We start from the raw sequence: 12,008 nt of genomic DNA, 5'->3' as shown, positions 1-12,008 counted from the left end.
TGTACAAATGCTTTACTGATGAGAAATAATGTATGAGCAAAACTTTACAAATGATGAACAAACCATTTACTAATAGTTTACAAATGCTTAATAAATAATGAATTTAGTGTAGTTATTATAAAGTGTTACCGAATGCATGTAAGAAGAAAGTGTAATGAGTACTTTTGTCATTCAACAGGAAGAACATGCTGTGCCTAGCCATTTATATGAAATAAAAAAGGTATATATGACAATATTTTTGAAGAAGCAGATGCTTAGGGTCACTACTATAAACCAGGCAATCAATGCGCATAAGTCTTGACATTTTTGTTGGTATACTTGAATTCAATTCAATTGAATGAAAACTATCTCCAGCACACACAAACAAGTAATTTACATAATTTTCACATCAAAAAGCATGTTGATTAAATTAAATTATGATTTTCTGCTGCAACATTTTCCTAGGTGCTAGTCAGCTGACTGTTGACAAATTGAGCAGCCTTGATGTGGACAGGCCTATCACTGTCCACTCAGCCCTTATCAGCATCAGGCGCGTGTGTGTGTCCTCTCTGACACACTCCTGGAGTGTGCCGGCTTCAGGTGTGGTCTGACCTCTCCAACTGTTACTCTCTCTGATCTCACTACCCTTGACCCAGACAAAAAAAAAACAGGATTCTTGATGATAGCCAGTAACACCACTTTCAAAATGTTCCATCCTGAGATTTTCAAACACCTATGTCACTCATACACACGCACACACACAGACGCTTGCAGGCACGCACACATGTGCGTGCACGCGCACACACACACACACACACACACACACACACACACACACACACAAAGACACACACGAAGACACACACACACTTGAACTTGAGAAGCAAATGCTGTATTGACTTAAGACAACAGAAAGTAGTAACGTTGTAAGACAGATTAGATATTCGGGTAGTGGAGATAAAATATCATAATGTTGCCTGATAGGTCTGGATGTGACACTGACAGAGACAACTTGAAAAATAATGTTTATAATGTTAACCAGAAAAAAATAGAAACAATCCTGTACATGTGTCAGTTTTACCGCTACATACTTCTATAGACCTAAGACGATAGATTTGTTTTTACAACAAATTTGGTTTTGGAATTTATATCAAAGTAGAAAAATACCTCAAGCCCTCAGATCTTGAGCACTGGCTTGTATATGCATTTTTTCTTCTAGGAATAGGATACTATGCTTTAAACATGATAACAGAAGCTCAAAGTGCAGTAGCCTTTGAGAATTTTCAAATAACCTGGAGTGGACCTCACATCATGCATGTCTATCCACTTCCCCCCCAAAAAACTTTACCTCCTCTTTTCTCTTTGGCAGTCACACACAAAACATCACACACACACACACACACACACACACACACACACACACAAGCATAGCTTTCTGCTCTGTATATTCTGGGATGATGGACTTTAAACCCATTGAAATAGAACACATCCTCAGCCTTGAGGAGTGGTGACGGTGGGAGGTACTTGAATTGAAGGTCAGATGTGAGAGTGGGGGAAGGGCATCGGAACAGATTGTTGAATAAAGGGGAAAGAGGGGGGTGAGAGGGGTCATCGCCTGCATGTACTGTTGGAAATATCTTGGCAACCTTGGACTGATAAATGATGTACCCAGGCCCACCCCTTAAGCACGCAATGAATTCTGATGTAAAAGGACCTCTTTGCTGACATCCATGAACAAAAACTGCTCAATAATATAAACCAAACACCACAGCTCCTACAAGGGTCAAATTGGGGTATCGTCAAATCAGCGGGCGTGTTCGATCGAACCTGCTTTGCGAATATCTGGCTAAACGTAAGGAATATTTGTATTGAAAGATTCAGCAAGATCTGCGCAGCACTGCAAGATCGAACACGTCCGCTGATTTGACGATACCGGACCAGGAAGCCATGGAATTTTCTTCCTACAGATACAGGTCTTGTTATAACCTCACTGTACACTTTTAAAGTTTACAATACTTTGGTTTGTCTTTAGAAACCCTCACCACACTATCAAAGAAGTGTAATTATACTTTCAGCATTGTTGGTGGTATAAAATATAGTGGTGGGGGAAAAAATCAATTCTGTTCAGTATCGCGATATTTTGTGCACGCAATTATATCGATACAGTAGCACAAAGTATCGCAATATTAATGACCGCTGCTAGCGAAGCTAGCGAAGCGGTCATATAGGGATTGTCAAAGTTTTTTTTTTTCCCCCCCATCATCTACTTCCTGAATTTTTGGTCAACGATACCGGGACACGAACCACGGGGCACATGAAATTTGGTGGGTATGTAGCCCCACTAGACTTTTACGGAAAAATTTAGTTTCGTCCCCGGGGGCCACTCCCCCTGCTGGGCCCCCCGAACCGCAAAAAAAGCAGTTTTTCCTAAATAACTACCTGAACCGTGGCACTGAGGATGAAGAACCTTTTATGGTATGTTGGTCTCAAGGGCCCATATCAATCTGGCCCATAATCACTCATTTGTGATTTGCACCCCATAGGTAAAAAATGAAAATGCAATATTATTCTGCTTTAATCGCCCCTATCTTCAGTTAAGATGTTCAGAACTGCACCAAATTTTATGTGTATGATTGACCTGGCATTCTCTGGGGGTCCAAGTTTCGTAGAATTTCATCCATGGGGGGGTCTAAAAAAATTAGGTTATGTGTACATTTAGTGACTGTACACTCATTGGCCTGTAGATGGCGGTGCACACATATACACATGCACACACACACAGGCACCCACATACTATCGGTATTAGAACGGCCGATACATAATAACAAATTCAGTAGGATTAAAAGAAAGCCAAAATAAATATTCATCATCATCATCATGGCTGCATTTCCAGTATTGGCGATAAGTAGTCGTTTGTCCACTAGATGGCGCGTCATTGCAGTGAGACGTCATTTTGTTGGAAGTTAAAAGTGTGTTGGAAAAACAATGGACGCTTCATACAAGGAGTGTAGTTTACCGCAGAGAACGTCTAATAAGGATAGGATGATGTTCACATGAAATGTAATTTCCATTTCTTCTTGAAGCCGAAATAAATCTGAGGATGTTTATCGGACATGCTTGGTTTTTACTGCAGGTACGTTAATCTTATAATATCCAGGGCTTAAATTTCACTGCGGGATTGCGGGTATTGCGCATAATTTGTTCAAGTCCCGCAACTCTAGCCATCATAATGCGAGAAATTCCCGAGATACACTTTTACAGCCTGTCTGATGACGTTAATATAGCCTAATCATTAAGTGGCGTGAATGCGGTGCTATTGACCCGGACTGATCAACTACCGAGTTGAATTGAACATAGCCTCATGCAGACTCACATGGGAGAGAGAGAGAGAGAGAGAGAACCACTTTATGCTTACGCCAAATAGGCTACGCTTACCATGGCAAACTTTACATCTGGAAAGAGCTCCTTGGTAACTATCCTGCTAGCTCAGTCAGGTCACGTCAACACTTGATCCCAGAAAGATTGTCTTCGACATGTTAGTTTTTTCAACATTTATTGTATCTAATGACATAGAAAACATAATGATTTGCATACACATACCACACTGTGCACAACTTTTATTCACTAGCGACTATAGCCTAAAACCGTCAGGTTGAAGGGGGGCTAATTACTCCATAGAATTAATCTCACGTATTTTCTTAAAGTGACAGGCACTCAATTACACCTACTCATCAGCAATGTGCACTCAATTGGACCTACACACCACATTAAAGATATGCCTAAGTGTTAAAGGTTAAACGTCAATATGAGGCATTCAAATTACTAAATATGTTTAGCTACTAGTAATTACTAGTAAAATGCTATACTTTAAAAAAATGAATTATTAAATAAATACACTCTATATGAATTCAAAAATATATGATAGAAACATATCACATAAGCTATCATTTTCAGTGTGTGTTTGTGTGTGTCAAGCAGAATCTAGGATGTCCACTGTTGTGAATGATCCCACTACAGTATATATTACTGATGACGTCAGGGTGGTGGGGGCCCCAAAATCAAACACTTTTTTAAAAAGTATCGAAGTATTGAAATGCAATTCTTGACTTGGTATCAGAATCGACCCCCTCCCCCCAAATTGTGTAAATCCCCCCCTACATGAATAACCTAAGGGGGGAATTCCCCCCCATTTTGAAAAATGAATTTTAAGCCCTGATATCAATAAGGACCTAGGTAATGTTACTGTTAGCGTTGGTTGAGTGATGGAGGCCAATTTGATTGATTGCATTTGTAGAAAACTATAAATGCGGTTATACCAAGCAAATTGATAGCAGCACTGTAATTGTATCTTTCGACTGTCATTTGTTGCCGTGCTACAAAAAATCATTCTGTGCAATGGAAGATTTACCAACGTTACACCGGTCTGATACAGTTTTGCCTATCCATGCGTGAGACTGAGACGCCTGTTTATTTTGTTTTAAGTGCGTGCAGGGTGTGAGAGGGGAATCGATGTGCTTTGATTCCAGCTTGGTAGTTGTAGTCTGTGAAATTAAAAAGCACATGTGTGTGAAGTATCCAATGACATGGCTGCTTTAGCAACACACCTTAAGCTACTGTGTAGGCCTAGTGGGTCCCATTTAGAAGTGGCTACTTCATTCGCGCTTTCCTTGACTCATGGAGCTGCGTGAATTTTATTACAACTTTTAAGCCACGATATGGCAGTTTAAGTCCGGCTTGATACTGTAAATGTAAGCCATTGGTTTCAAAGGAGATTTTATTTGTGTCGCCAGCATAGCCTATTGACAATTTATGTTGTAAATAGGCCTACCTTATAAGCCTACCTGTAGCTTAGGGAAGCTAACAGCTTTCTATTATGATCTAGTTTGTTAGTTACAGTTTTGTCATAACTCCCTGATGCATTTTTGCATTTAGAATAGCCAGAGCGTGGATATCTCAATCGGAAAATTAAACAATATCGGGTGCCTATGGACTGGGCTGGGTGAACCCAGCCTGATCTGCCCGCTATTTATTTTTTGATTTCTTAAAAGATTGAGCTTGGTCTGGTGAAAGCCAGACTAGCCATGGACCTCAGTTACACAATGCAAGGGAACATGAATCAGCCTATATTTGCACGAACAATAACGGACAACAGCTCTTCAACTTTGGCCCGTTAAAAGTGTGTATGAACAGTCTAGCGACGCATTTCATCAAGACTTGTCAGTTATTTGCACCACTGGTTAGATGTAAAACAGCATTTCGTTTCAGACTACTGTTACTTAATTTGTGCATTAACAATAACGTTTCAGACTACTGTTGCTTAATTTGTGCATTGACAATAAAGTATTACATGAACTATAGTCCGGCAGCCAAATGCCATAATTTAGGTGAACCTGGTTTTGTCGGTTAAAGTTTTTTTTTTTTTCTTTTCTTGCTGTCAAGGGGTAACTCAATAAGATTAGAGAGGGTGCCCGGTGATATCCCTTGGGCAATTCTCGATATTAAGCCTTTCTTGTCCAATGTGTTGAATATAAGGTGAGGCACCACAGGTGAATAGGGTAAAAAAATTAACTAGCAGATATCACTATGAAACTTTCCCAGTTGATTACTTACATTAATATGGAAAAGAAATGTATTACAAGTTATCTGTAATATAAAGTTTAAATATGCAAATTAAGCATAATCTAATTAAATATGTGCTGATTTGCATAAACTAAAAAAAAACTAAATCGGAACATTGGATGATGCCAGGTTCAAAATTACTTGTTCATTGTGTTGACATATTAGATGAAAAGTCTTTTACACAGGGAATTTTAGATATCTCTTAGATATCTGTATTTATTCCGTAAATCAGAAAATACTGCCAATAGCCTTTAAAAAAATACATTTTCGCCATGTTTTTAGGAATAAAATGTAATATAAAAGGCTAGGAATAACATATCAACAAACCCCTCTGTAGTAGCCTTCTAAATATAGTTAGGTATAAGACTGGAAAGTTTGGTATATGTAGGTGCTTCTGAAATGCCGATTTCATTCTCAGAGTGGGAGAGGAAACTAATCCACGGGTGCTACGTGCTAGCATCTCTCAATAGCACGTCTCTTAGGTGTGGATGGAGGTTTACCAGAGACTTTCTAATGAGGAGTCACAACACTTAAAAAATCCTCCATAGAAATGCATGGGGTTAGTTTGTAACACCAATATGGCAGTTGTCTACACATATCCGACCCCTTTCATGTGTTGTGATCTCACTGCTGGAGCAAGGTTGGTGTTGTGAAGTCTTGCGCACGCCGAAATAGATGCCCGATAAGTGCCCAAAAAGTGCTACAATATGGCTGCTGAGTGGAAGGACTTACTGCATGTATGCTATGTAAATGATTACTGTTAGCCTAAACTGCCCTCTTTTAGCTGATTTCTACAGGGTCTGTTCTACTGTTCTAATCCTATGTATAAAATATACATTTATTTTTTATTCTTTATTGCAGTAGTAGTCTATGCTCAGAGCCTAAACTCGTCATTCAAAAGAGAATATTCATTTTTAAGTAAGTAGGCTTTTGAAGTATATGGAGCCTGAAGCGAAGGAATACTTCAGTTGGAAATTCAACTGCCATTTGAAGAAAGATTCATTGATTAAGTACTAAGCCCAACCAGTCTACCAGAAAATGTCAAACTTGCACCAAACTCGTTTTTTGGAGATGATCAGATGTGGCTGCAAGAGTGAAAATCCTTGTAGCTCTAACAGATGCAGTTGCCAGGTTGCAGTTGCCCAAGGGATATCACACTGGGCACCCTCCTAAGTATTAAAGAGCCACCCCAAGTCAACAAGTCTAAGCAAAATGAATAAATAAATAACCCACAAAACAGGTCTGACCCCATGGCTCCCCAGGACTGGCATTATCTGAAATATAGAAATTCATTAATTCACTTAGTAAAAAATGTTAAATTGTCCAAATTTGAATGTACTGTCTGAAAAACTATCACACAGAACATTGTATTTTAGTACATTTTAATTGAGTTGATTTGCATTTAATATGAGTATGCCTACTCATCTTGAAATTAGAGGTATATCCTATTTCATGATTTTGGCACATTGGGCTTTTTCATATTTAAACATTAAATTAAAGAAAACTTTAATACAAATTTCCTATGTAAAAGACATCAATGAAAAAATGAAAAAGTAATTTTGAACCCGGCTTCATCTAATCAATCAGATTTTTTCTTTTTAAACTTTATGCAAATCAGCACATATTTAATTAGATTGTGCCTAATTTGCATATTCAAACATTAAATTTCAGATAACTTGTAATACGTTTTTTTTCCATATTAATGTAAGTAATCAACTGGGGAAGTTTCATAGTGATATCTGTTAGTTATTTTTTTTTACCCTATTCACCTATAGTGTCTTACCTAGTATTCAATACATTGAACAAGAAAGGGTTAATATACAAAATTGCCCAAGGGATATCACTGGGCACCCTCCTAAATCTTAAAGAGATACCCCTGGTCTACAAGATTCTGCAAAAAAAAAAACTTTAACCAACAAAACCAGGTCTGACCCCATGGCTGCCGGACTACTAAAGATGACTAAAATCTTATGTAGAAAAAGAAACATTCACAAAAAATCCATCCATCCAAAAATGACCTTTGTTTTTGATAGCTGTTGAAAACGGCATGGAACTGACAGAGATGTTTTTGTTTATAAAAAAAAATAAATAAATAAATAAATAACATTATGCTGATACCTTTTGCTTTTCCCAAATACAATGTAGCACAGGTGTAAGTGACCTTTCAATCCAGTTTCAATGGATGAACTGTGATGAACTGCCCTACTTGTGATTGTTTAGAGATTTTAAAGGTTTTATAACAATGCTACATCTTCTTTGGCTATTCTACAATCTATTCACCTTTTCAGCACCAGTAGGCTACTTTCTGTGCAGCCGCACACACACACTCAGGCATGCCAAACAAGCATACACAAAAGTTTCAAGAGTGGGGGATGGAGTAAAATATGGAGACAAATTGAAGTGTGATTTATTTTCGTGGAACGGATGTACAGCACTGAGCGGCGGTCATATTTTGTACCGCTATGCGGTACATCTAGTTACTTATATAATGATCTATTTTACTTTTATTTGAGTCAGGTTTACTCAGGGTTTACTCTCAGGCCCTAAATTTCAGCACGGGATTGCAGGTATAGCGCATAATTTATTCAAGTCCCGCAACTCTAGCCATCATAATGCGAAAAATTCCTGCACACATTTTTGCTATCTGATAACGTTAATCTAATAATGGAGCGACGTGAATGCGGACCTGACGGACCAACTTCTGACTTGAATCGAACGTAACCCCATGCAGGGATCCCCCCCCCTTTTTTAAAAATTAATTTTAAGTCCTGACTCTGATAACATTAAATTAGCTTATTACGCCCACAAGGTGGCACTTGTTGTGGCGCTTTGTTGTTGTGCATTCAATGGCAATTTCAAATGAAAATGGCTTCACAATCACAAACTGTCATACACAACGCTCTGCCTTCTTTCACATCGAAAGTGTGGGTGTATTTCGGTTTTCAACAAAAGCTAATAGAAAGGACCTTGACATGCACCATGCCATGACAAAGTTTTTGCTCTACCCTCCTACTAAGTTTTTGCACTTCAGCTAAAGTGTAGAAGATAATGTTCACAGAATTAAATGTGAAATTTGAAGTGAGTTGAAGTCTTATTTTCCTTATTTTTTGTAATGCCTTTGAATAATATGGGAGACATGAATCGCAGTATATCACAGTATCAAATCACAATACTTGTATATGTTAAGAAGTAGTTAACTACCGTAAAAAGACCCTAGGTTGGTTTTACTCCGGAGTTAACCTTTAAGATAACTGCCCATATACTGTTGGTGCTACTGCCTAAAATAAAGCACAAATGTGTGTTGCCTGAAGGATATTAGTTTAGCCTACTCAAAGGTCAAACCTGCTTTACTACTAGAAAAAGACCTTACACATATAAATACTGGAAACCAATGATACTGATATTTTGCAGTTGGAGACAGGATCTGTATTGAAATTGTATTGAAATTGCCTATCATTTACAAAAGCAAACTTTTTTTTCATATACTGATATCAGTTCATGTGATATCACTTCACGCTGTGTGACATGCAAAAATGCTTTCCAATGAAGCACAAAATTGCATTTAATGTTGCCAGATTGCCAACTATCATACGAGCATTTACCTTCTAGTGAGATTTTATATATTACCTAGGAACACGCCAACTTTTTGGGAAGTTACCTTTTTTTCATCAGTGGGTTACACCAGTTAGACTATAGCTCCCTTTTAGTTAAAGGCTAGCTAGGCTAACTTGTATCATGCCATGTCAAGCTCACAGTAATTAACCCAGCCATGGGCGGATTATGAACTTTAGGGCCCCCTACTAATTGTCGTATATGTGGGAGGGTGGGTTTGGGGGTCCTCCCCCAGAAAATTTGTATGTGTTTGATGTGATTTCCTGTATTCTGGTGCATTTTGGCGATGACCAATACTAAATTCAATCAGATTCATAGCCTACATCCTGATTTGTTGATATTGAGGCAATGATTCCATGCAAAGGCTTGGGCTTCAGGGCCCCCTGACCCCTTGGGCCCCTGGGCCCGGTAGGCCCGTGCAGTAATCCATCCCTGAACCCAGCCTCAAAATGTTACCAGTCAACTGAGAATTCTCTGCATTAAATTATGTTACAGTGTGAAGCATATAAAAAATATTATCAATTCATATCCAAGAATGACATGCATTTCCAATATATTATATAGTTTGTGTCATAAATGAATGAAGAAATAAATTAAATGATAAACGTTTCACAGTTGCATAAGATTCACATTTATTTGGTTTCAAGTTCTACCACATTTTAAACATGCTTTAATAACACATGGATCACATTCTTCACAGGTAGTCCAATAGGAGCCAGAGGTCCAGGCTGACCACACAAAAGAAAACCTGATGTTCTAAAGTGAGCTGTTTCAGTTAAACTTGTTTCACTTTACAGTTACCCCGTGGGGGAGTTTCTCTATATGTTGTCAGCCCATACTGGCCATCTCTCTGGTCTATTTGGTCTGTCTAAACCCCTTACATTTATAATTGTGGTATGTGTAAAATCTCTCCTTTGTAATTTAAGAGAGAGGTGCAAGGGACCGACCACCATCTGTGAAGGTTATATTTCCATAACATTGACATTACTAATGATAGTCCTTCAAAAAAAAACAATCAGCATATACCCGTAACAGTTGATAGAACAAAAAAACTGATTGGCTGAGAAAGTGTCATAGCCTTGAGAGGTAAACAAATTAATGTCACAAGCTACAAAAAACGTAAGTCTGACAAGAATTACATTCTTAATGAAATGCCTTCACAACAAAAATACTGGCATTAACTTTGCTGTTGCCACTATCCTTGACATTCTTGGATACAGCATGCAGTTACAGAGAGATTAACTGTGCTCGTATACACTTTACAGATTTTATTTCTGACCCTGCTGGAAGAATACTGCCATGTAGTTTTAAAACGATTCTGTATTTCAGAGCTAACATGACAGGGATGGTAAAGAGGATATGAACTGCTCAGTGCCTGTTTAAAGGATGCTGCACAGAGCTACCTGAAAGTAATATTCTCCTGCAAGGGAGTCACAGAACCAATTCGGAAGAATGGAGTGACATACAGTAAATGTGGGATGTGGCAAATAATGAAAACAAACACTGAAAGAAGGCTTAGGTTCAGTCTGAGGTAGCATAGTATTGCATGTGAAGAATATATATATTTTAACAAATGATTAAATGTTAAGCAACAGATACAAAGGTATGACACATAATCGTGAACAGCACTGATGTAATGTAACCAGTGGAAAACACTTCTTTCTATCATGGAAACATGCAACATGATGAGACATAAAAGGAGGTAGTTTCAATGTTGAATGTTAAAATAAAAATCGCAAAACAAAGGTAAGCTCTGCAAAGACAAATGTAAAAACATAATAAAGAAAACATTAAAAAAAAAAAACGTTAAAAAGCATGTGAGTGGCTTTCAAGATGAATTGGGTTAAGACCAAAACACAAAGCTTAGCATTGTGCTGGAAGTATCCTTGGACATTAGCTGTACCCTAGCTGCTTTAAGGTTACACATAATCTCCAGTGTTGAGTTCATAGGTCATGATAGTCAGTACAAGCGTCAGGCCAAGGTCAAAAAAGGTCACTCTAACAGCATATTAATCCCTGAGAGTTAGAATGCCTCATCAAATAAAAACCCCTAAAAAAAACATCAGGTCGAAGCTTAAACACTGTTCACCTCGTAAGCATAAATCAAGTACATTGTAACAACTGATACATGTGAAGGTTTATAACAGAACATGGATTACCTTAATTATAATTCCCTTTAGTGGCACATATTGTTGCCATTAAACCAACAGTTTAGGAACTGAATTCACAGTTAATTAGCAAATAAGGCTGGAATATTAAACTGGATCAGTTTCTGGAGCTGTCCCAATAGTGTGGTGGTACTGTGGACTACAGTCCTTAGGATACTTGAGAGTTGTCTTAATGAAAGTATGAAATTGTGAAGGATCTTCTCCAACAGTGTTTGAACAACTGAAAATGTTTTTGAAAGAGTTTTTGTGCAGAATATTAATGACTATAAAAGGATAAAAAAAAAAGGATGTAGGAAAGCAGCTATTAAGCAGGAAGCTTAAGATGGGCCTAATAAGCCCGAGACTTGTCCTCTCTTAAAGCAAAACTCTCGCCAAAATGCAACCTAGGGTCTTTTTGTGAATGTACCCGAGTCAAACTCTTGTTTAAAGGCATAATTACGACGTCAGCGCCACTTTTGAGATTGACCATATTTTAAATGGCCTTTTGAATGGGAGTGCTAGGGGCAACAACTATGATCGCATCAAAATCACCATAACCGCTTTTGAACAACTCACTTCTGGCAAGATGGCAGCAAGCGGAAAAAACAACTGCTAAAGTGAGTTGTTCAAAACCTTTCTTTTTAGTCAACT

The sequence above is a fragment of the Alosa alosa genome, chromosome 5 (assembly GCF_017589495.1).
Source record: "Alosa alosa isolate M-15738 ecotype Scorff River chromosome 5, AALO_Geno_1.1, whole genome shotgun sequence".
NCBI classification, from domain to species: domain Eukaryota; kingdom Metazoa; phylum Chordata; class Actinopteri; order Clupeiformes; family Clupeidae; genus Alosa; species Alosa alosa.
Note: the sequence above shows the minus strand (reverse complement) of the source record.